Source organism: Pipistrellus hanaki (genome assembly GCF_964339955.1).
Source record: "Pipistrellus hanaki genome assembly, chromosome: 5".
NCBI lineage: Eukaryota > Metazoa > Chordata > Mammalia > Chiroptera > Vespertilionidae > Pipistrellus > Pipistrellus hanaki.
In genome coordinates, this window is record NC_140507.1 from 24259534 (window position 1) to 24286346 (window position 26813).

A 26813-nucleotide genomic window follows, 5' to 3' on the forward strand; every position below is an offset into this window, starting at 1 on the left:
AATAGCCAGCCCAATGTCACACAGGTGAAGGAACAGTAAGGCCAGGATCTGAACCAGGTCAATGGGACTCCAGAGCCTGTACCTTTAACCACCATACACACTGCTGCACAAACTAGCTATACTGTCAGCACTTCTGGAAGCATTTTCATTTTTTACCTCCCCTTGTTGCACTGCATACTTAAGCTACTAACCACTGACAAAGCAAAAAAAGATAACATGATCTCTGAAGGAATGCCATGAAACTTCTGGTGTCAGCTCCCTTCCTGTTCCAGGTCTCCCTCAAAACGCCCAACTCTTCCTCCAATTTTAATAAAGAAAAGTTTCCCAGTTCATTGCACTACTTAATATCCTGAGAGAACAGGAATTGGAAACTGATGAATCTTCTCGGGCTACATCTCAGCCAAAGTCAACAGACTCCAAACCCCTCTTATAGGCAGTCGCTGTTTACAGAACATGTAACCGGAAGAGGGGGGGTTTCAGATTACTGGAAAACTCTAGCCGTGGTTTTCCTAACTCTTCACAAAGTTCTGAGTTTTGTCGGAAGGACAATATCACACTTTCCCTCTCAACAAATCCTTCCCCAAACTATCTCTATCCTTCTGTCTCAAATCCTGTCTGTAAGTAGCCAAGGCACGGGGCAGGTGAAATTGTGCATCTACTTGTAGCCCTTCTAGGATCAGCCAACCAGCCTAGGTCACCACCAAGAACTCATTAAACTACAATAGTAATGGTGGCCACCACAGAGTCAGTGCCCAAACCTGAAGCTGGCTCACTTTCTAGAACTCCTACTACCCTCAAAAACTCATCTGAGCAACTCAAGGCATAGGTAATACAAGTGTGTTTTGGAACTGTATTCCTGAACCAAGCTGAACCGTGTCCTCCTAAAATGTATATGTTGAAGTCCTAGGCCCCAATACCTGAGAATGTGACTGTATTTGGAGATATGGCCTTCAAAGAGATAATTAAGGTTAAAAGAGGTCATACTGGTGGGCCCTAATTCAATAATACTGGTGTCCTTATAAGAAGAGATTAGGGCCAAAGCCGGTTTGGCTCAATGGATAGAGCGTTGGCCTGCGGACTGAAAGGTCCCAGGTTCGATCCCCGTCAAGGGCATGTACAGTGGTTGCGGGCACATCCCAGTAGGGGGTGTGCAAGAGGCAGCTGATCAATGATTCCCTCTCATCAATGTTTCTAACTCTCTATCCCTCTCTCTTCCTCTCTGTAAAAAATCAATAAAATATATATATAAAGAAGAGATTAGGATTCAGATAATAGCAGGGGGAAGACCATATGAAAACACAGGGAGAAGGCAGCCATCTATAAGCCAAGGAAAGAGGCATCAGAAGAAACCAACTTGCCAATCCCTAGATCTCAGACATCTAGGCACTAAAACTGTGAGAAAATAATTTTTTGTTGTTTAAACCTTCCAGTATGCTGTACTTCATTATGGCAGCCCTAGCAAACAGAAATGCACCCTGTTCAAGTTGTTCCAAACTCTTAATTCCCCTGCCTCTCTGTGCAGGGCACAGGCAGGCTGGTATCCTTTCTGAAGCAATCAGCATATACAGTATGGCCACTGAGCACAAAAGTCACGATTAGACAGTCCACTGAGTGCTTGAGACAATAAAGACTTCTGTCTTTCAGGGACTGCTGGGGGATCGGGCGGACCCAGGACAAAACCTTATGTCTGTTTTGTTAGTTACAGAATTGATAAATAGAATTTTTCTTTTTAGAAATGAATAGAATTAAAATTGAGTCAAACCCATCCAAAGACAGATGTCTAGGCTCAGCACAAATACCTCTGTTCTGGACCAACTAAGCTTTTCCTGTAGCAGTAATAAAGAACTGTACTAAACAGATCATTACAGCAGCACTCTGCAAGGCCAGGGTTTCTGCCCAAACACCCTCAATACTACAGGAAGAGAGGAGGGGATCCTGGGAAGGAAAAGCAGAAGAGAGGGGAGCCTTTCTCAGTTAACAAAAGGACAAAAAAAATCTCTTCTGCAAAACATCATCCAGAGTATGAGAATGTCAATTTATCATGTAGTTAGGTGTTGTGTAAGCTTATTTCAAGGGTGACCAGGAGTTTTTAGAGTCCTATGATTAGGGTATGAGGCTTCAAGCCATGCAAGATTCCTAAAGGTTATGGGGCTTCAAGAATTACTTACAGACTAAGAAGCAAGGAAAGAATATTTCAGCTGGGTGCTGCTGAAGCTAAAGCAGCAGGAGGGGGTCTAGAACAATACTGGGCACCTAACTATCATAATTAAACAGCTAGCATTTATTAAGCAACCACTGAGCCAGGCCCTGTGCTAAAAACTCTTCCGTTACGCCAGTTCACAATAACCATGGCAGGGAAGGCTACTATTACTCCCATTTAACAGCTTAAAATAAGGCTAGAAGAATATGAGCTCAATGAAAGCACCCCTCCCCCCCATTTTGTTGGTTAATATACCCCCTAGAGCATACAGCAGTGGCTGGCTTATAGCAGGCACACAATGTTTATTTGTGGAATAAATGAAGAAAGAGGTTACTTGACAATGTCACAGAAGGAGCAGGCCCCAGATTAGAACCCAAGCTGTCAGCCTCCAGAGCCCACACTCTCAGCTTCTTGCTCTATGACACGGGAGTGGGGGAGGGGGGGGAATAGATTGCTAAAGAGATGATGGTTGGGGAGGGGAGGGACTCCTAGCACATAAGACAGTTTGGTCCATGGCACGTTTCACAGTATCTACGCCATCTGCTCTTCAGCACTGGCAACGTTACTCTGCACCCAGAGTACTGAGCAATTATTCAAGGGACCAGTGCCCATAGATGATCACGGAAAAGGACAGCCAAGAATGCTCCCTTCCCATATACCTGTCACACTCCCTGACGCTTCACACACAACTTGTGTTGTACCCAATGAGTCACTGTAGTTTGGGAGGGGGGAGAGGGAGGAAATGTTATTGGAGATTTATTCATCTGACTCGCCAGAAATCTGTTGGCTACAGCTGGTTCAATCTACAAAGGAACTTCCCAAAGTGTGGTAATAAGCCCACCTTTGCAGTGTACAAAATCATTTTAGGTGGCATGTAAATAAACATTAGAGTTGATAGATTGATTTCTAAGGTTACTTTGGTTTGGGGCAAATCATACTGGTGTTTTATTTATGGCCAAGTTATAAAACAATCTTGTAAAACAAAGAGTGTCCTTTCAAAAAGAACAAGTACACCCATTTGAAGAAAAATATTAGGTGAACAATAGAATAGATGTTACGTCAATGTGGCAGAAAATCATGATAGAAACACATGAGTGACTGCAGTTTGGGAAATATGGTTTCCTGGAACTTTCTAAGGTCTATGTGTCATATGTTCCCATCCCTGCAATTCTCTCATCCACCCAGATATGCCATAGATTAAAAGGGAGATAATTTACAGAGAATACATTTTAAATTTTCCATCAAAATCTCTTAATAAATGACCAGACCTGGGAGAGAGACAGATTGATAGAGATTGATAGAGGCAGAGAGACTGATAGACACAGACAGCAAACACACGGACACAAAAGGCATGTTCATAAAGATATTATGAAGTTAACAACAGGGATTGACCTGGGCTGAAGTCCTGCCCTCTGCCTGGGGAGAGCTGTAACACAGAGCTCCCTTTGATGCTAAATTCCACACTGATTCTTTCGGCTATGATTTTATGACATGGTAGCTTAGCTCAGCCCTGTCCAAAGCATTGTGCTGAGGTCTCTGGGACCTGTTCCAACAAAAACACACAATGAGGCCTTCTCTCTCTGATAAAGCCAGGCGCCCCTCCCTCTGTGATCGGCTCCCCTACTCCTCCCAGACAAAAGTAAAGTCCCATTCTGAGAAGAGTTCAGCCAGCCAAATGCTGCCTTCTCCTCCTTACCTTCCCCATTGGGGATGATCAAATTTCAGGCAGGCTGTGGGCCTAGAGTGAGCTGAGCTCCAGGACAGAACCTAGGGGTGTGGTCAGCTCCAGAGGAGATAAGAGCACCTCCATGGCTAGAAAAGGAAAAGCTGAAAGGAAGCGATGGTACCACAACCTGCACCAATCCAACATAAGCCCCATGAGCGCAAGGACTTGCCTTAAACATCTGTATTCTCACAGCCATATGCAAACAATGTCTGATGCTAAGTAGGTACATAGTAAACACCTATAGAATGAACAGACGAATGAATAGGTGATGAATGAATGAATGAATGAATGAGTGGGTGGGTGAATGGATGGATGGGTAAATGGCTCCAGCAGGGCTGGGAAGAGTAAGTGAAGAGGAGGTATGACTGTAAGGTTATTTTATCCCTTTTTGCTTGAGAACTAGCAACTGTTTTAAAAGGAGACCCCAAAGGACTAATTTTCCCTTTTCACAGCCACTCCTAGCAGGTGGTGCATTAACAGCAGAACTTTTTTGACCCCTGAGCCATCTAGGCTCATAGCAGATTGCACCAAACCAAATGCCTTGACTCTCCAGATCATGCTCAGATATCCCAACCTGTATCTTGATCTCTATCATCAGTAAAAGGAAGAGGTGAGCCGTTCAGGCAATGATAATGAGCTACACTGACTGACTAGATCCCTTCTAAGACATTTGAATTCCTTCACATCCTGGCTTCCCTTGAGGGACTCTTATAGAGTGCATATGTTGTTGTTGTTCTTTCCTTCTTTTTCTGTTTGCTTATCTGAATTTTCTAACCATTCTACATGAACATAGGTTACTTGAGCAATAAAGATGTCTAACATAGACTGATAAGACACACGAATAAGACCATTCAAAACAGACCCTGAAAGCGCACATTGATGTTCCATTTTAACATTTTCAAATTACAAAATTTAACACTGTCATTCCATGCAATTGGATTCAGCTAAGTCCTTTGAAAAGCAAGCTGTAAATTTCTGATAAAAGTCAAAACTCATGACTTAAAACCAGAACACCCAGCCACATAGGCACTTATAAAAGGGGCAACTAACTGATGGGCAAGGTGCCAGAGAATTAAGTAAGTAAAAAAACACAAGCTTACTAAGCAATACACCATATATGGGTAAAACATATGTTCAGAGTTCACCCGTGATAAGAAAAGCTGCTCTGCATCTCTCTTCCGGTGGCAGAAGCTTCCACAGCAGCTGACAGGGGCCAAGTACCATCTGCAATAAGAGAAGAGCTTTTCTTTTTTGTGGGGTTGATTGGTTCATCTTGGAGCCCAACTCTAGTCTCAAACAGATGGACCAAGCCCTAAGTAGCTCAACCACCAGCTAAGAGGGCCTCCATTTCTGCCCAGTCCTGGGATTTCATTATCAATGGCCAGTCCCATTCCACAAAGCAATAACAAGGAAAGCAGCTGGGCTAGTGATTGGAAGACCTGACTTCTCTAGATCCAATTCTAGCCAGATCCTGCACAATTCAACCACTTCGTGCCTTAAAGACTCCATTTTATGAGAAATTAGTAACAGCAGCCATATCTCACCGGTTTTCTGAGGATAAAAACAAATCAAATGTTAAACTGTGTAAGGGAGAGAGGGTAAAAATTAAGTACCACTAAATAAAGTTTGATACTAGTTAGATCACATGTGTCAAACACAAGGCCAGCGGGCCAAATCCAGCCCGCCAGGCCTTGCAATGTGGCCCGCACCGCGCTGTCATCACTGCACTCCGCTGTCAGTTTATGACATTGTCAGTTTATGACTGTTCAGTAAACCATTCGGCCCGCGATTTAGGCTGGATTTTAGATTTTGGCCCCTTCTCTGATTGAGTTCGACACCCCTAAGTTAGATGAATGGAATTTCACCACCTCTAACTATGGCTGAAATTTAGGCAGGACAAGATTCAACTATTGTACAGTCCGACATTCTCCTAAAACACAACATTCTTAAACTTAAAAATAAAAGAGATGGACAGAACTTCCAAGTTCTCATTTTCCATCCACCTTCCTCACTAGGAAATAGCAAAGCTTTTAAAGTATGGCCGGTGAGAACTGCATGAAGATAGCAAACAATAAACCCCCAGTTTCCAAGGCAAGCAAGGGGGAAGCCATCTGCACATGGTCCAACAGAACCCTCTGTCCTGGCTGGTGCCCCCACCCTGTCCTCAGTCCTCCCACGCCACCCCCCGGAAGCTGGGGTTGCAATGTGGGTGTGAACTTGAACATCTGGCCTTGTATCAACAAAAAAGGAGGTGAGGAGGACAGCCAGGTCAAAGACTTCCCAAGACTGAATCAATAGAGCTGTCTGTAGACAGAGGGGCAGCAAATAATAAAGTGTATTAGCCACACCAGGCTGTATGGCCGCCTCAGGGAGTCTCTGCTAAGCATGGCCCAGGAACTCCCTGCCCCATTCCCCTTCCACGCACAAGTCTTCCACAATAAAGCTGGACTGATGTGCTACACCTCTGGGAATGAGATCTGAAGTAGAAATTGCTGAATTAAGAGGCTTAGATTTGGAAAAAAAAAAAAAAAAACAGATTGCATGTGAATTCTAGCAGGCTCCTTAGTGGCTCTGCATCTCTCATCCAGTGGCAGGTTAAGTGAACAACTTGCTAAACATTCCTGACCTTAAGTTGCTTCACACAAACATGAAGTAACGATATCTTTCCAGCACAACTGTTGGTAGGGTCAAATTACATCATGCCTGAAAGCACGTTGCAGTGTTCAGCTCAATGCATTTCACTCTTATGAACGTCACACAGAGCATCATCACTATTGTTATTATTCACTAAGAAAAGAGGCCGTGTGTACTTCAAGATTATGGTACAGAAACTCCCTAACTCCAAGCCTGAGAGGCACTCTAGTGCTACCTTCACCCTTGGGCAAGGGCTGCTGTTCTGTCCCACAGATCTCACCAGTGTCCTGTTTCTGCAGGACCTCCAGCCTCAACAGAAAACCCACCCCGCCCCCCAACACACACACAACAAAAGGCGCATGCCCTGAACAGAACCAACTGTCAGCTTGCCCCAAACCTGCAGAAGAAATCCAACCTGCACTTGGTTCTGGCTTCCTTACACTACCAAAGCGACTAAAGATGGCATGTGCCCATCAGCTGCCTGCATTTACACAGAGTCAGGTATCAAGTAATGGAATTACATGCTGGGATCGTCCTTTCCTGGTGTCACTAACCTTTCATTTTGGTCTCATCCAGGTATCACTCCAGTTGTCCATATGCACAATTATATAAAAAATGAGAAAGGAGACAAAACACTTTGAAGCAGTGGTTCCCAGATTTGAGAATTTCAACAACCAACTTGAACTAAATACAGAGACACAGACCCACAGACACATACTGTTGCAATATTTTATTATGTCAAGCAAGCATAACCATTTAAATATATATATTTAAATATTCTTGGCTATTCCAAAAATAGTAAGAAAGACACACTCACAGAATGGGACACAAACCTCTGGTTTATATAAATTCAGTTTTATAAACAGCTCATATTATATTGCCCATGTTTTCTCAGCAAAAACTGTGGGACTCAGCATTTAAGAACTGATGTTCCATGAGGAGGTATTGCTCCTTTCCCATTAAGGACCATCTATTAGTGCTGGAAGAGGATAAAATACATCCCAGAATACATGACCAGAAACAGCAATGGAAAGAGAAGCCTTCTGCCTACACTGACAAATATGACAAAAGAAGCAGCATTAGCCTCCAGGAACAGGATCTCTCTGGCTAACCCCAGCTGCCCTTCTTAACTTTTTCAATTTAAAATCTGTCCAGCTCACCTTGCTGGGTCCCAGTACTTTACTCCAGGTTACTGCTGCTTTACTAGCTAATCCAAGCATCATTCCCACATTTAAGACTTCCTATTAACACATCTTTTTACCCTCCCCTTTACAGTCCTCAAAAATCTGCTCAATTTAAACATAAATGTAACATATGATCCAGCAATTTCACTCCTAGTTACCTTCCTAAGAGAAATGAAAGCATATCTAAGTTTCAATTGCCTCATGTGGAAAATGGGGATAATCACAGAATCTTGCTCATAGGGCTACTGTGAGGATTACCACAACAATATACAGAAAGCACCTACCAGTGTTGAGGCAAAGTCACAAAGGAAGTGCTAAATAAGTACAGCAGTTAGTGACACCTCTTGGTCCTGTCTCTATAAACTATACAGTCCTCAGTTATCAAGAACCAATATTTTTATTTCTTTTGTATTCCTGTGTTCTCTAGACCTGCAGACAAGAGATGCGCATTGCTGGAGTCCTGCACAGGTAAGGCTTCCAAATGGCCCCTGAAACCTTAGAACACAGATGCCAACACGCCACCAGAGTCCCTGCCTATGGACCCCCAACTTCTCCAACGTGAACTGTGAACATGGTTGCAGAGCTCTGATGATTCCATTATTGACCTCCTCTTTACCACAAGCTCAACAATACCATGAAGAGGAGGAAGTGCCATCAGAGAGATTTCCTTCTGCCTCATTTCTCAGCAAAGATGTTTGGCTGCTATGCAACCAGTGTTAAATGGATGATAGGGCTAGTTGTGAAAGGCTTGAGTTTCTACTAGCAACAACCAAAGTCTGGGGGCCACAGAGGAGCTGCAAATAACATCACATCCCTGCATCCTGTTCAAAATTCTTCAACTCATTTGTAGTGATCATAAAGGCAGCCAAAGATTCCTAACAGGAGAATCAATGAGATCAAATTAGAGTTGACAGATTTCACAAATAAAAGTCAAAAACAATGGGTGAGGTTTCAAGATGTGCGTTGCAGGATAGCTGACCAGGAGCAGAGATGAAGGCCCCATGAAGTAAAAGAGGCTGAGAATCAGCCCCTCCCAGCTTCTCAAAGCCCGAGTTCAGCAGAAGTGTTTGGACATTCTTCTGTTGATACTCGTGTGGTTTTTTTAAATGAACAAGTGAACCACACAGATTGTCAACAAGGGACGAAGATCTACAATCTACCAAAAGTGGAAAAGTTATGAACCCCACAGGCCAAACCAAAAAAAGAAGGCCGGAAGAGAGAATTAAAAGGAAAGAAAAACAGTGCATGATGGTATCAGCTGAGGTTTTGAAGATGAAGAATCCCAAACAAATTATCCCAGATAATGGAGATAAAGTGCATGAAATGGAGTTTTAACCCAGTACAACAGCCACAGGTAAATGAGGGTGCTGGAAGACAAGCATAAAAAAGCTGCGTGAAACCTTTGAACGTATTATACAACTCTGAAAAAGAGAATCCAGATATTTACAGAGAAGAGAGAAAGCTAGTAGAATATGAACAGAGGAGGGCTCCACTTAGCCAATGTTTTAATGCTGTCAAGAATGCTCAGCATGTGGAAATGGAGAGTATTCCTTTGCCAGATACATGGCGTGTTCATTCCTTCCAACATCTTGATCCAGGACATTCTACTTCCTGGTGCCCAGCCATTCTCCATCCTTAAGACTTCAGCCTATGGACCTCCAACTCAGGGAGTTTCTATTCTTCCTCTTCTTGGGCAGGGTGTTTTGTTCCATGTTTGCCCCCTAGCAGAAAACTCTAAGTCTGTTCCCTTGCCCACCTCCTCCTCAAGTCTTGCAAATATATGGCCTTAAAGAGGACTTTGCCTGAGACTCTTCCCCCTCATCAGGAGATGAAGACATGTTATATAGTCCTGAACTTGCTCAACAGGGTTATGATGATGATGTTTCCAGCGCCAGTTAAGATTATGGCTATCCTGAGAACATGGATCAAGATAAGCATGATGACAGAACTGATGTCAGCTACACGGACAGATCAGATGGAGAAAGTGAAGGGGGTAAATTTGTACATCATGATGATAATGAGAGACAACAATGAAGAAAAAAAAATCAGGTCTGAGTGTACGATTTGAAGATATGCCTGGGAAATCAAGGAAGAAAAAGAAGAACATTAAAGAGCGGACTCTTTTTCAAGCCATGATGCTTTGAATGGCAGGTCAGGAAATCCCTGAGGAGGGATGAGAAGTAGAGGAATTTTCAGAGGACGATGATGAAGGCGACTCTGAAGCAGAAAAGCAATACAAAAACAACATAAAGAAGAATATTTCTGATGGCACATCTGCTTCTTCACAGCAACAGGCTCCGCCTTCTCAGATACAAGCACCTCCCATGCCAGGAACACCCCCTGGACCACCTCCAGAAGCTCTTCCATTTTGGGGAACACTTGGAATCCCAGGACTCCAAGGAAGAACCTTTACCCTGACTTTAAACTCCAGGACTACCACCAGGCCGACCTCCTGGCCCTCCCCCAGGTCTACCTCCAGGTCTGCCTCCTGACCCTCCTTCTCAGGGACCCCCACCAAGGCAACCTCCCTGTGGCATGATGCGCCCACCGTTGGTGCCTCCACTTGGACCTGCCCCACCTGTGCTTTTCCCACCAGCTTCCTTGCCAAACTCAGGAGTTTTAAGTGCTCCACCCAACTTCAATCAGCGACCCAAGGTGGGTGACACGAGTGCAACCACCATTGAGAAGAAAACCACAGCACCGTCAATGCCGAGCCACAAATCATTAATCCCAAGGCAGTGATTATTCGACTCATGCCCACCATACTGAGGGTCCCTCAGGAAAAGAGAGAGGCTACTGCTGCTGCCCAAAGAAAGTAAGAACATGATCCTGCTGTGCCTCTTGCAGAAGCAGCCCCCAGATCTGGCCCATCTGGTCCCATCTCAGTACAAACTAAGGATGATGTGTATGAAGCTCTTATGAAACAGATGGAAAGACTGCTGTGACAACTTTTGATGCCTGAACATACTTTTGTTCACATCATTGGTTCATGGAGAAAGAGGTTCTTAGGAAACTTAGGCAAAAGAACTACTTTCACTGTCATGATATTTTCTAATTTCATTTAAGGTAATATCTTATCCTTGTTTGTGAATTCCTTGCATATAATAAGAGAGGGCATTTCATTCACAATCAGTTGGTTATTGAAGCAGTTTTACTAACTTCCATTCCCTTTCATACCCCCATTTCCATCCCATCTCTATCCCTCTCCAATTGCGAACCTGTGATCAGGGGAATCTTTGTTACCTATTTGTTTTGATTCTCTTAAGTGCTGTGGGCACTGGAGTAGAGATTTTGGTGGGGAAGGAGAGGGTTATTTTGCCCCATCTTGCCTTCAGTGTTTATTTTTAATATTTTCTTATAAATATTTTATAATACTATAATGAAATGAATCACAACATCATTTCCTAATACAAAAGTGAGATGTATGGAAAGAAAATGCACAATTATTTGATTAAAATTACTTCCTACTGACCTGAAAATAAAAAATAAAAACACAAAACAGCCAGGTAAAATCAAACAAATATTTGAGGTCTGACTTACACTTCAAACTTTTCATTGCTTCTCTGAAATTCATATTTAAGTGGGCATCCTTTATTCTATCTGTCAACTCTGGATTAAATCAATACCACAGATAACTATTTTCTTTCCCTAATATATGAAAATCCATTTTCAATTCAATTAACTATTCTTTAACATATATAGAAAGATAAGGTTCTCTAATATAGTGGGAGTCTATATATAAAGCTGGATTAATGGACCTAAACTAGCCACCATTTATGAGGGTGTGCCAGCAATGTGCTAAGCATTTAATATGTACTATTAGCTCACTGAATCCTCAAAGTAGCCCCCATAAGGTAGGCTCATGTTCTTTTATCTCTCTTTCACAGAGGAGCAAACAGGCTTAGAGAGGGTGGAATCAAACTCAGGTTTCGGCCTCCCAATCTAAACCAAAATGTTAAGTCTAGGGTCCACTCGCCAGACTCAGGTGTCCCTGAGCTAATTCTAAATCTGCAGTATATTAATTATATTTCAATAAAGCTGTTTAAAATGCTTTTCAATGCCCACTTCTCTATCAATAAAACTGAGAAACTTCAATCCACAAAACCACTAAAACCACTTTGGTTGGTGATTATAATTGCTTTTTCTCCCTGCCATTCTACTGCCAGATCTCAGCAACTTCACCTTTCATGAGCCTTTCCACTAAAATTAAGGACAGAAAAAAATGAAGGCAACCAAATTTTAAATGAGTTAAATCTTGGTGACTGGGTACAACTCTGTTAAACGATGCTTTAGAAATAAGACTAAAACCAAAATGAAATTTGAAAAATGTCAATTTCAACACATCCACTTATAGCCTTCATCACCAATGAGAATGGAGCTGGGCTACAAATGAGAAAACTGTAGCCATTGCTGTAAAAAAAAAAAAAAAAAAAAAAAAAAAAAAAAAAAAAAAAAGAGTATTTCCTAGGCATCAGTTGTAAACAAATGCTTCATTCATATAGAAGGTACCACAGAACAGTTGTTCTCATCTCAACGCTCACAGCCTCTGGAGCTGCCAGGGACTTAAGAGGGAACAGATCCTCTTTGATGCTCTTTTCATTCAGTTTTTATCCACCTTCCACAAGGTTACTGAACCTGACCTACACCCACTCTAGTTGCCCCAGACAGATGGCAACTGTTTGTATGGATACTCTAACCCCGTGGTCGGCAAGCTGCAGCTCACGAGCCACATGCGGCTCTTTGGCCCCTTGAGTGTGGTTCTTCCACAAAATACCACAGCCTGGGCGAGTCTATCTTGAAGAAGTGGTGTTAGAAGAAGTTTAAGTTTAAAAAAATTGGATCTCGAAAGAAAGTTCAATCGTTGTACTGTTGATATTTGGTTCTGTTGACTAATGAGTTTGCCGACCACTGCTCTAACCAATGGCTGGCATTACAGATGAGCATGAATGGCACTGATTTAATGCATTTTTAAACAATGCAATGTTTCCCCAAAAGGGTGGGCTACTCTAACCATGAGAGTTCAAAATAAGGCATTTTCATCCTTATTCCTCATCCTTATTTCTCATAAGGAAAACGGTTGGGTTCAGACACAAGAGTAGCCAAAAGCAGGAGGAATTCTTCAGCATATTTGCCTTTGGAAGGCAATATATCTCCTTGGTAACAGTTCTAAAAAAGAAAAGTGGGGGGAAGGGAAAAGAAAAAACAAACCTCTACTAAATCTTACACCTTAGCAGGCTGTTATTCATGCAAGGAACCATTCCTTTTTCTCAAAGGGATGCTTAGGATTTTCGTCTTGTTTGTCTTTATTAAAAATGGGCATTTAATGTCTTTCCAAATTGATCCCGTGGCTTCCTCATCTATAAAATGGAGATGGTGCTAATAGCGATAGAACCACTACCTTATAACAGTGATTTTCAACCTTTTTCATCTCATGGCACAGATAAGCTAATTACTAAAATTCTGCAGGACACCAAAAAACACATTATATATTTTGCCAATTTTACAGAAAAAAAATAGGTATAATTTTGATTCACTCACCCCAGATGGCTATTGCTGTGTTGGCTACTGTCACTTTTCTATTTGACAATCTAAGGGAAAAGAGGTCAGTGTCCCTGACTAAACAGTCAGGTACTGAATGTTTTAAAAATTCTTGTGGCAAACAGGTTGAAAATCGCTGCCTTATAGGGTTGTTTTTCGGATTCAGTGAGAGCGTATACGGGATTTACAAAAGGTCTTGGCACACTCGGCATCATCAACAGATAGTAGCTATGACTGTCACTATTCCCCAGTACAGCACTAGAACTGTGGATATTAACTAGGGGATGACAGGAGGGAGAACTGGATGATTGTAAAACACAATTCGAAAGGCTCCTACAGAATTAATTCCACAGCTCAAGATCAAAGAATCAAAGCTATGCCGAGAAAACAATTTTTAAAAGAAAGAAAAAGCAGTCAGCCCTGTACCCCAACCAACTAACCCACACATCCATTGCCCATGTGATTAAAGATGCCTTAAGGCCCTGGCCAGATAGCTAAATTAAAGCCTCATCCAGATGCACCATGATTGTGGGTTTGATCCCTGGTGTCAGAATCAACCTATGAATGCATAAATAAGTGGAGCAACAAAATGCTGTTCGTTCTCTCTCTCTCTCTCTCTCTCTCTCTCTCTCTCTCTCTCTCTCTCTCTCTCCTCTCTCTCCTCTCTCTCTCTCTCTCTCTCTCTTTCTCCTTCCCCCCTTGTTCCTCCTCCCCTCCCTCTCTCCTTTCTTCTCCCCCTTCTTCTCTCTCTCTAAAATCAATTTTTTTTTTTTTAAAAAAAAGATGCCTTAAGAACAGGAAATGGCACCTGCAGTGAGCTGATGACTGAATCCTACACAAAGACACACACTTTCTCTCACACCCTGCCCATCAGTGACCTGATGATCCTCATCAGGGAAGATCAGGACCCATTCGATATAAAGGTCTGGACACTTGCTTCAGGCTGGAACGAAGAATGAACCTGGCATCAGGCATCGCTTCCATCTCTCGCTGCCACAGCCTTGCTTTCCTCCCACCCACATGCTAAGACCTTGCAGCTTACAGATAGCAGACATATAACTAGGAGTTTCCAAGCATATGTGAGCACATGAGAACACGCTGCTGATTTCCAAGAAGATCCATGGAAAGTCCGGAAATTACTGAACATCACAAGAAGCACAAATAATGGGACAAGAAAAAGAGCCTGGGATTCTGACGGCAGTTTAATGTAAGAAAAGCCCAAATAAAGGAGAAGGGATGGAGGGAGGGAATGGACTCCAGTGAGTCATAAAGAGCAGAAACGAGTAATCTATGTCTCTATGGTCCTCCCAGTTCTGCACCCCAACCTTTACATTGAGTGAATGTATTTGTCATCCATCTGCTTAGTCTGGGTTTTTTCAGTTATTTATTCTGCAGTAAATACTTCCTGGATAACCATGCCAGACAATGGGAAGATAAGCATGGCTCCTCTTGGAGCTCACATTCAAGGATAATAGAAGGATAACAAGGTACCACTTTTAAATGTGTCCTGATGGATCAAGCCATTTTGTTTAACAATGTGCATCTCGCTGCATAGGCCCAATGAATCACAAGCAAGTGAATAAGCAGCTGTGAAGGCAAGGAACAAACACCCTCAGCCTCAAAGCATCACTGCCAGGACTGCTGAAAGACAGGGCTGGAGGGGAGGGGGAAAGGGGGGCCCTGGGAGAAAGGGGAGACACTTCCCACCATATTGCAAATTAAGAAGTTTGTCCTGACAACCATTTGTGAAGCAGCCGTTTTGTGTCAGTCACTGCAGGTGACTGAGGATACAGCCACAGACGCTGTCCTCATGAAGCTTTGAATCTAAACAGACCCTACAGTCTACATTGTAATACATTATGAGTTGGACCTAAAATTCAGAAGATACATCTCTAAGGGGGAGGAGGGCATTAAAGCTTCCTCTAAAAACTCACAGTTGTCATTCCTGATAGTATTCACTGCTGCCAGAGCTGTGACCACAGCAGGAAAGGTGACCGAATTTGTGAGGTTGTTAGGTCTGCTGCAGAATATATTCAGGGCATCTCTTCAAGGAATTCTAATTTGGGAAGGAACAGTGTCACCTAAATAGGGCTGTTCCCAGTTCAGGAAACTGCTCCAAGGCTGCTGGGCTTCAGGGAGACCCGCTCACATGCAGACAGCACGGCAGTGGGTGAAGAGGCCCACATTGCCATCAGACCTGGATTATCTACTCAGCTCAGCCAAATGTGCTACAGCCCCACACTAGTCAATTCCTTCCTTTTGGGGTATAGTTTCTGCTTTCATAAAACTGGAAGAAAAATAGAAAAAGGAGAAGCATGGGGTAGAGAAAGGGGGGTAGATGACCCGATCACGGATTGTGTACACATAAACAAACAGCAGTTCCCAAAGCCAGCTTTAGGTGATATGATTCAGCTCCCACCGGAAATTCTTTGCTCTTCCTCTTCCTCCTATGCACCATGAAGTGCACTTTCGCCATCACCACCATTCCAGGAACAGTATCTTTTGAAAGGCAGCTCTTGGGCAATCTACAACTTCCTAAAACGATGTATAATGCTCCACTGAAGGAGGCAAACTAAAGCACAATACCCAGCAGGGCCCCAAACAACCCCCCGTTTCCCTGCTTTGGATCAGAGACCCAGCAATAGCAGAAGGTCATTAAGTAGGTCTGCCCAGGGTGGCTTCCAGGGGAAGAAACACTTGAGCTGAGATGTGATGGCCGAGCAGTTACAGGAAGGAAGGCAGAGGAGTGCTACACAGGGGGAACTCAGTGTGGCAATGCCCTGTCATGGTAGGCACATGAGCTTCTAAGGGAGCAGAACAGGGGCATGTGGCTCGAAAATGCAAAGATGGTGCAAGATAGAACTACAGGTGGGCGAGACCATGATATGGTTGCAATCAGGGGCCACTAACGGGTTTTAGGCGATAAGGTAACATAATCAGACTTTCATTTTGAAAAGACCAGTGTGGTTACAGAGTGACCAATGAGTCCCAATGGTGAAAACTAGCATCCACTCAATGGAAACAAGTGTCTGAGACACCAAGCAAGAGAAACACAGGGCAGAGAAGAAGGGAGAAGGCTCAGGTGGACGGAAACACCCTGTATCCATCCCCCAAAATATCCTAAGCAGCACCAACATCAACTAGGAGCTTGTAAGACATGCAGAATCTCAAGCTCCAGCTCAGAAACATGAGTTTTAACAAGGTCCCCAGGCAATTCAAATGCACAATAAAGTTTGAGAGGCACCTAGGCAGAGGGGGTACCAGCCTTTGGTGAGCATCAATTATGCCACTGAAGTCCCTCATTTTCAAGCCCAGCTTTAAACACAGTCTGCAATGAAGCTGCAAAAGCCAAATACCTGCCCTACAGTTTAAGTAAAATGGAATCACACACAAGGCTTGCCGTGAAAGAACTCATCCTCTGCCCGCCAAGAGGGAAACTAGCATCTACTTGCTCCTTGATCCTGCTAAAACCATGACTATAACAACCACACAGGTTGGCTAGGTCCTTGCTAACAAAGAAACATGCTGTATCCATCCTCCCAACTATCCTAAGCAGAATCCAAGTTGCTGGCAAAGTTTTCAGAAGCATCCATGAGTCAGCCCCTCAATACTCAGCACTATTCACCTTGCCACCCACTGGAAAATGAGCAAAGTTGTTTGCAGCATTCATCAATCTTGCAGATCACAGTTCTATCAAGCCATAAAAACACTTGCTGCCTTAATCACTGCTTTTCTGTGACGCCTAAACTAAGACCTTTAATCATTATGTGTCCCAGTTTTTTCCCATCTACAAAACAGGAACCCTAGCATTTATGCCCCCAGGAATGCTTTAGGGATTAGGGAAATAATGTTTTCATTGCTCTTTGATGCTTATCTGTGCCATTTAATTCATAAAGCTTTGATTATGTCACTATGCTACTCAGAAAACTTACAGTGGCTTCTCAGTAGCAGCTGAAAGAAGATATGGACTCTTCAATGTGGCACCTGAGCCTCCCACAATCTAATCCCAAAACACTTGCATTCTTTTTGCATAAATAAATGCTCCAGCCAATCCCTCCCTATATTCACATGTCCTGTTTGTTGAAACCTAAAGTAAGAGTAGGCACTGACTAATTGATGCTCACCAAAGGGAGTCAGGAAAGGCACAGGGACACCAGGTAGAAGGAACAGAAATACTCAATGGACTGAAGCTGGGAAATCCATCATCCACTGGAGAAACCGAAACAAATCACAAGGACAGGAGCACAGAGCATAGACACGTAGGCAGAGTTTGGCTGAGGGAGTGGCCAGGGGCCAGAATACACAGGGCTCCAAAAGCCATAACCAGACATCTGGACTTTATCCTTAAAGGACTAGTGGGAATGTTCTTGAAGGCAACCACTCTATATAATAAAAACCTAATATGCAAATTTGCTAGTCCAACCGCTCGCTATGATGTGCACTGACCACAGGGGGCGTCAAGGAACATGGCGGGCTTCGGCAATGAGGCACTGGCAGCGGGCTGCAGTGGAGGCACTGCCAGCCCGTTGGGCACCAACAAGAGTAGGACTTTGGCGGAGCAGGTGAGCAGAAGGCGCCAGGCCAAAGGCAAGTGTGAGCAAGGACCTGATCACCCCGCTGATTGCCCTGCAGATGGCAACCAGCAGTGACAGCTCCCTCCCGGCTCTGAGGGAGTTGGGCAGGGGGCCCGGCCCCGACCAATCACCCTGTAGATGGCAAGCAGCAGCCGGCAGGCCCTGATCGCCTGATCAGGGCCAGGCTCCAGCCTCAGGCTGGGACTGGGAACTGGGGGTGGGGTGGCAACAACCTCCCACAGTGCCCAGGCATGGGGCTGTGACCTCTCACTGGCTACCTGTGGGCAGAGGTGACTGGGACAGAGGTGGGGTGAGAGTGGGGGCTGTCCACTGAGCTCGCTCTCACTCTCCCTGCTATCCTCCCCTGGGACACCAGGGCTCACGCACTGCACCCCCTGTGCTCAGGTGCCAGGTCCCCGCAAGGAGCCCACCCCACACCCGCGCAGCCTCTTTTGGACCGCAGGGATCGGTTGAGCTCACCATGGGTTTGCACAGGAGCCAGTCTGCGAGGCTGGCCAGGAGAGAGCACACTGCCTGCCCAGCTTCTGTGCAGTGCCACTGGACAGCCCAGAGGCCCACGCTGTGCCCCAGCCCGCAGCGTCCAGCTGCGCCCACTAAATCTCTGCATGGGGTTTCAGGCAACAGGGACTCAGGCAGAGAGGGGCACACAGGGACCCAGAGGTCAGCTGGGACCTGACCTTCCACACCAGATGCTCGTGCTTCAATTGCTGGCCAGGCCTAGGGATACACCTGTGCACAAATTTCATGCACCAGGCCTCTAGTACTATAATACTGGAGAACTGCTGTAGTGAAGTGCAAGTGTCCCCCCCACATCCCGTGTGGTTCAGGTTCAGGGCTCAGTTTCTGGAGGAGGCCGCACACAAATGAAAGAGACTAGACAAGAAAATATTAATTTGGGAATTGGGGGCCAGGCGGAAGCCCAAGAGAGGACTACACTTTGCTCTGACCTGGCAATCCCTTTTATTCAGATTTGGGACCCACCCATAGCCCTTGGGCAGGCAATTCCAATGATAGCCCATCAGCAAGGATGTACATAAGGCTAAAAGGTGGAAGTTGCTTCAGCTCCCTTCCTCTCAACTAGACAGTGTGTGCAATGGCTCTGGTCCTTGCCAGAGCCTTCAAGGTTGACCAGCCTTCTGGACTCCTTGGGCAGCTTCCAACAGTGAAGGCAGCCTCCAGAAACTTTTTTTGAAATTCTTTCAATCCACTCCACTTGGCCCACCAATGAAATTCAAACTGTTTTTAGGAAATAACTGTGGCAGTTTTTATAACCATACATCATCTCTTTTAACCAAAGATTATAATCACAGAACCAAAGACCTACTAGAAACTTTAGCAATCATTTACTCTAACCCCTTATTTTAAAGATAAGAAAACTACAGTCCTGAGGGATTAAGTGATTTGCTCAAAGACAGAGGCAATTTGTGGCAGAGTCGATATTCAAACTTCTAGGCCAAAGAAACTGGGATGTAGTAAACATTCTGATATAGGAATCAAAGCATTCATTCATTCAACAAATATTTCTTTAAGGATGCCAATTTAAGCACTGGGAATTCAGAAATAAACAAAGACAAATAAATACCCTTGCCCTTGCAGAGTTTTCAGTCTAGTAGGGAGATGCAGACAAAAGAAGAAGCCTTAATAAATAAATTATACCATATGTGAGAATGAGAACAGTGGCTCACAAAAAAAAAAAGTAGAAGGGAGAAGCGTGATGGAAGAGGCTGAGAAAGTGACTTAAAGAAGATGAGTGCTTGCAGGACACTGAGACTTGGAAAGCTCATGTGATCGCTATCCATTCCATCACAGCTCACCTGCACAAGGTGTAAGTAATAGGGCTGAAACTCTGGGAGAAATTCTGCCCTTTTCCTAACTGCTGACATGAATCCACCGAGTTCAACAAACACAAATCCACAATTTTAACATCCTCACTTATAAAATGGGGGGAGGGGAGGGGCAACTCTCTTTCTGGCTTTGATAAGAGGCCTTAATAGACTGATGAATTGGAATGTAGTAAAAAATTGGACAAGGAAGAAATTTCAGGCTGGAAGAAGAACGAGTACATATTCTGTGTTTCGATAATGAACCAAGCCAATTATTTCAGTTATTGCCAAATAAGGATTAAAATGTGGGTCACTTCCTGAAGACACCAGAAATGAAACTCAGATTGGCACCAAGTTCCCAAAACCTGATGAAGAGTTGCTCAGAACTGAGAAAAAGAGGGCATCAAAAGAGGAAGAACAATGGAAACTACAAAGGGCTGGGCCCCATCTCCCTCCTGCCCCCCACTCACCCCACCACCACCAAGCAAGCTGTGCAGTGGCAAAGGATCAACACCATAATTCCACTTTCTGAACAGTCCTCACTGCAACCCCACAAGATGGGTGCTTTTACCAAACCCACTTTACAGATGAGAAAACTGGAACAACTGAGTCTCTGAGAGGTTAAAATGCCCATACAGTTCATAAGGAACACAGACAGGACTAGAACCCAGGTCTATCAGACCCCACGATACTTGGACCTCAGCAAACTTTGGCCCTTGGACTGTTTTTTGTATGTCTAACCCAGGAGCTACAAATGGTTTTTACATTATTAAAAGGTTATAAAAGCAAAGACAGAAAAGAATATACAACAGAGGCCCTATGTGACCCACAGAACCTAGAATATTTACTATCTGGCCCAATACAGAAAGTTTGCTGACCCTAGTAGTCAAATCCACTGCACTAGCCAACAGCAGGTAGTAAACAAGTACTACTGATTATATTTTGTTTCCCAAACCATAAAGATGGAGAGCTAGTGGTCATAAGCGAGGCTATAAAGCAGTCATTCACTGGCTGTGGGTTTTGGAACTCTCCTGTAAAAGAGATAAAAGCAAAATGTTGTGTGAGAACTATATAGTTTTGCTTTTATCTCTTTTAATATTTACCAGCAGGAGCAGTCCTCTCTTTCTCTCTCTCTCTCTCTCTCTCTCTCTCTCTCTCTCTCTCTCTCTCTCTCTCTCTCTCTCTCTCTCTCTCTCGTATGCACCTCACACCCCATCCCCTACTCACTAGGCACTTGGCTCTTAAACACTATTTTCAGCCTGCCCAGTCTGCCCAATCCAGGTCCCCAATACTTCAAATCTATCTTTTGTTTCTCCCCCTCCAAATCTGAATTTCCAGGATTACATTACTAAAACAGCCAGATAGCCCAAACTAACTTATCCATATGTGGAAAAAAAACGAGATATTTAGGAGGCACAGCCCTTTCTCTTCCCTGGATGGCACTCGTTCAATTTACTAGGGCCAGTGTGGAGGAATTTTGTTGCCTTGGCCGCCTGGCAGCTATCCCCCCTTCTTCTGTATTTATAGCACCCTAATATTCCTCTGGGAAACCCTCCCTCCCTGACTCTTGGAATATTTATTTCATATGGTGCTGACTCTACTCTGGGCTCTGGCTAAGCAAGCTTCAAGGATTATCTCAAGGATAAGCACGTGATTCACAAAAAGCCAATGAGAACCACAGGGCTTCTGTTCAAACTCCTGGCCACAAGTCATCTTTCCAATGAGAAGGAAGAGGCCATCTGAGAACGGTGCCAGCCTAAAGGAAAACAAGGTTGAGAGATGCAGGAGACCTGGCCTGCAGACATGTGAGCCACAGACCAAACTCAGGACATCCCTGGGCTTCCCAGCTATGGACCAGAGTAAGTTCCCTTTCCGCTTAAGCAACTTGGATTAGATCTTCCCTCCCTCATGAGAGAGAGCAGCCTGTCTGCAACTGTGCCTTATTAAAACCAAGCGACACGTGGTGGTACAAACTGCTTCTACTGTCAGCCAAGTTCCTGGCTGATACCCTGCATCCCTGCTGAGACCAAAGGTAGTTCACCTCTCTGCAGGAACAGGGGCTCTATGAAAGATGTCAGAGCCTTCTAATTTAACTCAGAGTTATCAGATTAGAACTGGGATCAGGGAGACTAAACTATATAGTAAGATTCTCACAATCAGTATTTCAAATTAGTCCACTTTACCTCCTCCCACCCAAAGCTAGTATCTCTCCATCTTCAAAGGGAAAACAGAAAAAAAGGCAAAGGGAATACAACAGTCATAGGGCAAGTTCTCCTGCTTCTATTATGTCCAGGTTGCTTGGCAACCAGCCTCAGCCTGGCTATTCTAATAGACAAGCAGAGGAATGAATGTCAGACCTCCAGGTCACACCACATGTCCTGTTCAGGGCAGGGGTGAGTTCATGCTGTTCTACAAAGCTGGCAGAAAACAGCCATAAGGAACCTGCTGTCCTCAGAGGCTCTCCCCTTGGGTTTCTGTCTCTCCCACACTGGCCAAAGGCCTCTAACTTTTGCCTTCAATGAAGATAAACGGTGGCTGTTCCCCCAAAAACAGATTTAAATTACCTTCAAAAACAGAGGGAAATTTCTGACAGAGAGCGAGCTTTAATTGTATTACGTATTAAAGAGAGTAGAAATCAGTAGGGAGTGAAAGGCATGATGCATGGTCAGGAAAGCAGGCCAGCTCGTATTTTAGACTCATGACCCTGCTCCCTCCACAGTCATCTCCAAGGACTCCGGCAATGAAAGCACAGCCACGGTGCTCTGTCTCTAGGCCATGGACTAATTTCAGGCATCTGAGAAGTCAGTAGAGACAGACACCTCTGCATTTAGCAACACATTTCAAAAGTAACTGGTAGCAGGTCTCTGCGTGGTCAGTACACTGCAGGAGCAGAAGGAAAAAATGTGGGTCAACGAGTCTCTAGTGCTTAGATGTCACAAAATAGGACACCTGCGTGCGGAAAGGCAGAGACGTGATCCTGTTCCTTTTCTCTCCCTGCCTGCTCCTAAATTAAATACCTAAAAATGACTGGTTTTCCAAAGATAACAGAAACCCCAGCCCAAGAGACAGAGAGAGACAAGAGACTGGCTTTCATGCTTAAATTCTTTATTTTCTTTAATATATTTTATTGATTTTTTTTTTTTTTTACAGAGAGGAAGAGAGAGGGATGAAGAGTTAGAAACATCAATGAGAGAGAAACATTGATCAGCTGCCTCTTGCACACCCCCTACTGGGGATGTGCCCCCAACCAAGGTACATGCCCTTGACCAGAATCGAACCTGGGACCTTTCAGTCCACAGGCTGATGCTCTATCCACTGGGCTAAACCTGTTTCAGCATCATGCTTAAATTCTTATTTAGCAAGAATCTAGTCTTAAATGCTAGAGGCTGTGTGGGAAACACTGTCGTTTGTTGGCAGAATTCCTGCTAAGTCCCTTTGTCCACATGGAACTATGCAAATAAAATGATATTAAATTTTATAAAAAGTCACTAGTACAGGGTTTCAGAGAAAATTTGTGCCGAAACTATGACTTGGGGGAATCCACTGGAGGAGCAGAGATGTGGTAGCATCCTGGGAACACTATCAACAAGCAGCACACAGAGGCCTGCGATGTGAACAAAAGAGGGAGGAGTATTTTCTTAATCTTTTTAGAGGAAAATTAAAACGTCCTTTGTAATTGATTGTGAGGCTTATTAAGGGTGCCTTCCCATCTGTGGAACAATAACTAAAATGACTATTAAAACTAAACCTTTTAAATAGGAGGGTGTGGTGGAGAATATATACTTTACTATTCAAAAGTCTCCCTTTTTTAAGAATCATTAACAGTCTTGTTGATTTAAGAGTCAGCTATAGGTACATTTCTTCTAGGTTTGAAGACCTTGAAGGAATCAATTCACAGTTAACTGGCCCAACCAAGGAGACCTGGGCCTCCTCTTGGTTAGATTTCTCTTTCCTTTTCTCTGCCTGATAAAAGTAAAGATAAAGAAATAGAGACCTAAGAAAGAAGAGGAGTGAGCGAAGGCAAAGGGGTGGGAAGCAAGGAAGAGGCTGCTGATAGCGTTAATCAACTCTTACTCTGATTCTTGCTTTTTTTTAACTCATCATTTCTTTTGCTACCCCAAACACAGCCTGGATCACCTTCCAATCAGAGAGGTTACACCTGATCTGTCCAAGGAGGAATCTCAAAAACAAAATAAAATCTCAAGAAAACCAAGGGATGCTTGAGGCCAGGAACAGAGAGAGTTGCTTTTAGAACACAGTCAGGTGGTCAAGCAGGACTCTTTGAAGGAACATGTGACAAAATTTCACCTGTTAATGGGAAGGTTAGAGGGTGAGAAGTACTATAAAGACTATAAAACAGAGTAATGCCCAGTTGGTGTGGCTCAGTGATTGTCTACCCATGAACCAAAAGGGCACAGGCTTGATTCCCGGTCAGGGCACATGCCAGGGTTGCATGCTGGATTCCTAGTGAAGGCCATGAGGGAGACAGCAAATCAATGTTTCTATCTCTCTATCCCTCTCCCTTCCTTTCTCTCTGGAAATCAATAAAAGCATGTTTAAAAAAAAAAAAAAAAAAAAAAAAGAGTAATGTATAGAGGGGGGAAGGGATGTTACTTAAGACTTTAGGTCAGGTGAGGAGTCTCTGAACGGCCTTTCACTGAGAGCTGAAGGATGAGAAGAAGTAGCCAACCACATGAAGATCTGTAGCAAAGGCATCCCAAAGGAAAGCCCTGTGGCTGGAAAGTGCTCAGTGTGTAGAGGACTTTAAGATTAGTGAAACCTAAGCACAGAGGGAGAACAGTCAAAGAGGAGACTAAGAAGCCTTGTCACACATAAGCCATAATAAGAAGTTAAAATTGTCTTCTGAGTGACATGGAAAATTTGGGGCAAGAGAGACTACGTTTTTGAAATCATCTGTCTGCCTACCATGTGAGAAATGAATTCTATCTTACCAGGATCACTATGGTTCTGGCTGGTCATGATTCCAATGAGTAAAAAATGTTCTGCCTATGAAAACAGAAGAGGAAATACAAAGGGAAGAAAATATGATCCAACACAATCTATCCATCACATGAGAGCTTACAATTTTCAACAAGTGTAGGTCACCAAGCGTAGGCCCAGAATATAAAGTCATTTGGTTTCTCAGAGTAGCACTCTCTGACCACATAATCTCAAGTTGCCCCCACCACCCATCACTCTTGATCTTATTTTCATCGCAGTCATCGTGGTATTTCTCACTATCTGACAGTGTCCTGTTCACTTGCTTTCTTTGCCCAGTAAAATATAAGCTCCATATAAGTCAGAACTTTGTCTTGTTTGGAGCTATGCACCTAATACTTGTACTCAGAACAATGCCTAGAACATTAATGGAGTCTACTAAATAATTTTTGACCAGACTAATGAAGTCTAATTACTAGAGACAATTCCTAATACAAGAATTCATCTCAAATGAGAAAGCCAGACATTCAGATATAGAGATAGCACAAAAACAATCTTTATAGTATTCCTATCTTCCAAAAGATGAAAATAATTAGTCGTTAGAGCAGTACTATATGCTGTAATTTTGTGCCAGCTGCTTTACACACACTAAGTCATGTAATCCTTACAATGCTCTTAAGTGAACATTATTATTCCCATTGTATAAAAATTATATACTCAATAGCATAGCACTGGTTACGAGCATGGGACCAAGGTTAAAATCCTGACTGCAACTCTTTTGAGTTGTATGAGTTACTTTCACTTTCTGTGCCTCAGTTTCCTAATCAGTAATTGGGGAGACTAGTATCTATTGCCTAAGATTATTGTGAAGTTTCAATGAAATAAAGTTTGTAAAACACAACAAAAGTCTGACACAAAAATGGTTAAATGGCGGTAGATATTCTATTACTATTTTGGTTCAAATAAATTAAACAATGCTGTCAACACATGGGACTCTTTGTTCTGTGGCATTCTGAAAAGGCATCTACTCTTTGTCCCTAAGGTTCTGTTCAACCAGCAAGAAAAAGAAGAGAACAAGCAGAGAGGCAGGAGCTGAACCTTACAGCTATGGAAAGAACTGTAAGAGCAGCCTTTGTAAATTTAGCTGACAGAGACAAGGGCATGTCTATAAAGACTATCATTATGGATTGCTTATTGAGCGTGAAAAGAGAGAGAGGGAGAAACAACCTACCTGTCCAAAAGTAGGTCATTAGTTCAAAAGAAGTATTGGCACAGCATACCTGAAATATTATTTTGCGTGTTCTTCTTTTATTCATCTATAATTTCTAAATTTTCTCTAATGAACACGTATGACCTATATAATCAAAATAACACAAGTTTGTTTTGGGATTGTTTTGTTGTTGTTGTTGTTGTTGTTGTTGTTGTTGAATGACCAGCCTATGTGACAAGAAACACTGCGTAAGATATGCCTCAGAAGGAGGTAGAGGAACATCCTGCTATTTTACTGTAAATGGATTTATGAACCATAGGGTTGGCAGCTTGAGGGAGGGAGATGTAAGCCATTTTATCCCAGTCTCACTTAAATATGTCCAAAATATATTATTTCTGCAGAGTATAGAGGAAATACCTGCAAAGATTCAGATTTCATACCCAGTTCCCTGGCCTATCCCAAATAGGTTTCTAGGTCCCTAAATGGCATTATAAATACACCTGGAACTGTTCAAGTGACCCACATAACACGCTCTCATTCATATCCCAAATTTATCTTCTTGAAATATAGATCACTGACCTACTTTGTCAAAGACAATTTTAATAGCACCCCCTACCCCAATAATAAAAATGGAAACGTGAGGCTTGCATCAGGTCCCATTAGAGAAGAAGGAAATAAGCACCTAGAGTTCACCCTCAAAGCCACTAACCAGGGAGCAGGACACTCTGTACCCACCCTGCTTCTGAGCATATCCTTTCACCTCAAAAACATAGCACAGGATGTGTAACCGGAAAGGGGACCCAAGATAGCAGGTTTTACAAGATGGGACCACTCAGAGCCCAGACTTCTGCAGATTTACAGTCCCCTCAAATCTGGGTGTCTTTTTAGATATCATCCGAAAACTCTGGAAATCAGTTTCAGGTCATTCCCATTACTAAAAGGCTTTGTTTTTCCCATATAATCAA

At 43.5% G+C, this 26813-nt stretch overlaps 1 protein-coding gene and 1 pseudogene across 6 annotated transcripts in view; one reads left to right on the forward strand and one right to left on the reverse strand.

The window, feature by feature from the left end:
* The window catches only part of ARHGAP26 (Rho GTPase activating protein 26), a 407506-nt gene that overhangs the window by 362351 nt on the left and 18342 nt on the right, over positions 1-26813 (reverse strand). The gene's annotated exons all lie outside the window — the stretch shown is intronic.
* On the forward strand, positions 8921-10689 carry LOC311622549 (WW domain-binding protein 11-like; annotated as a pseudogene). The gene has a single exon. The product of its transcript is annotated as a WW domain-binding protein 11-like (transcript).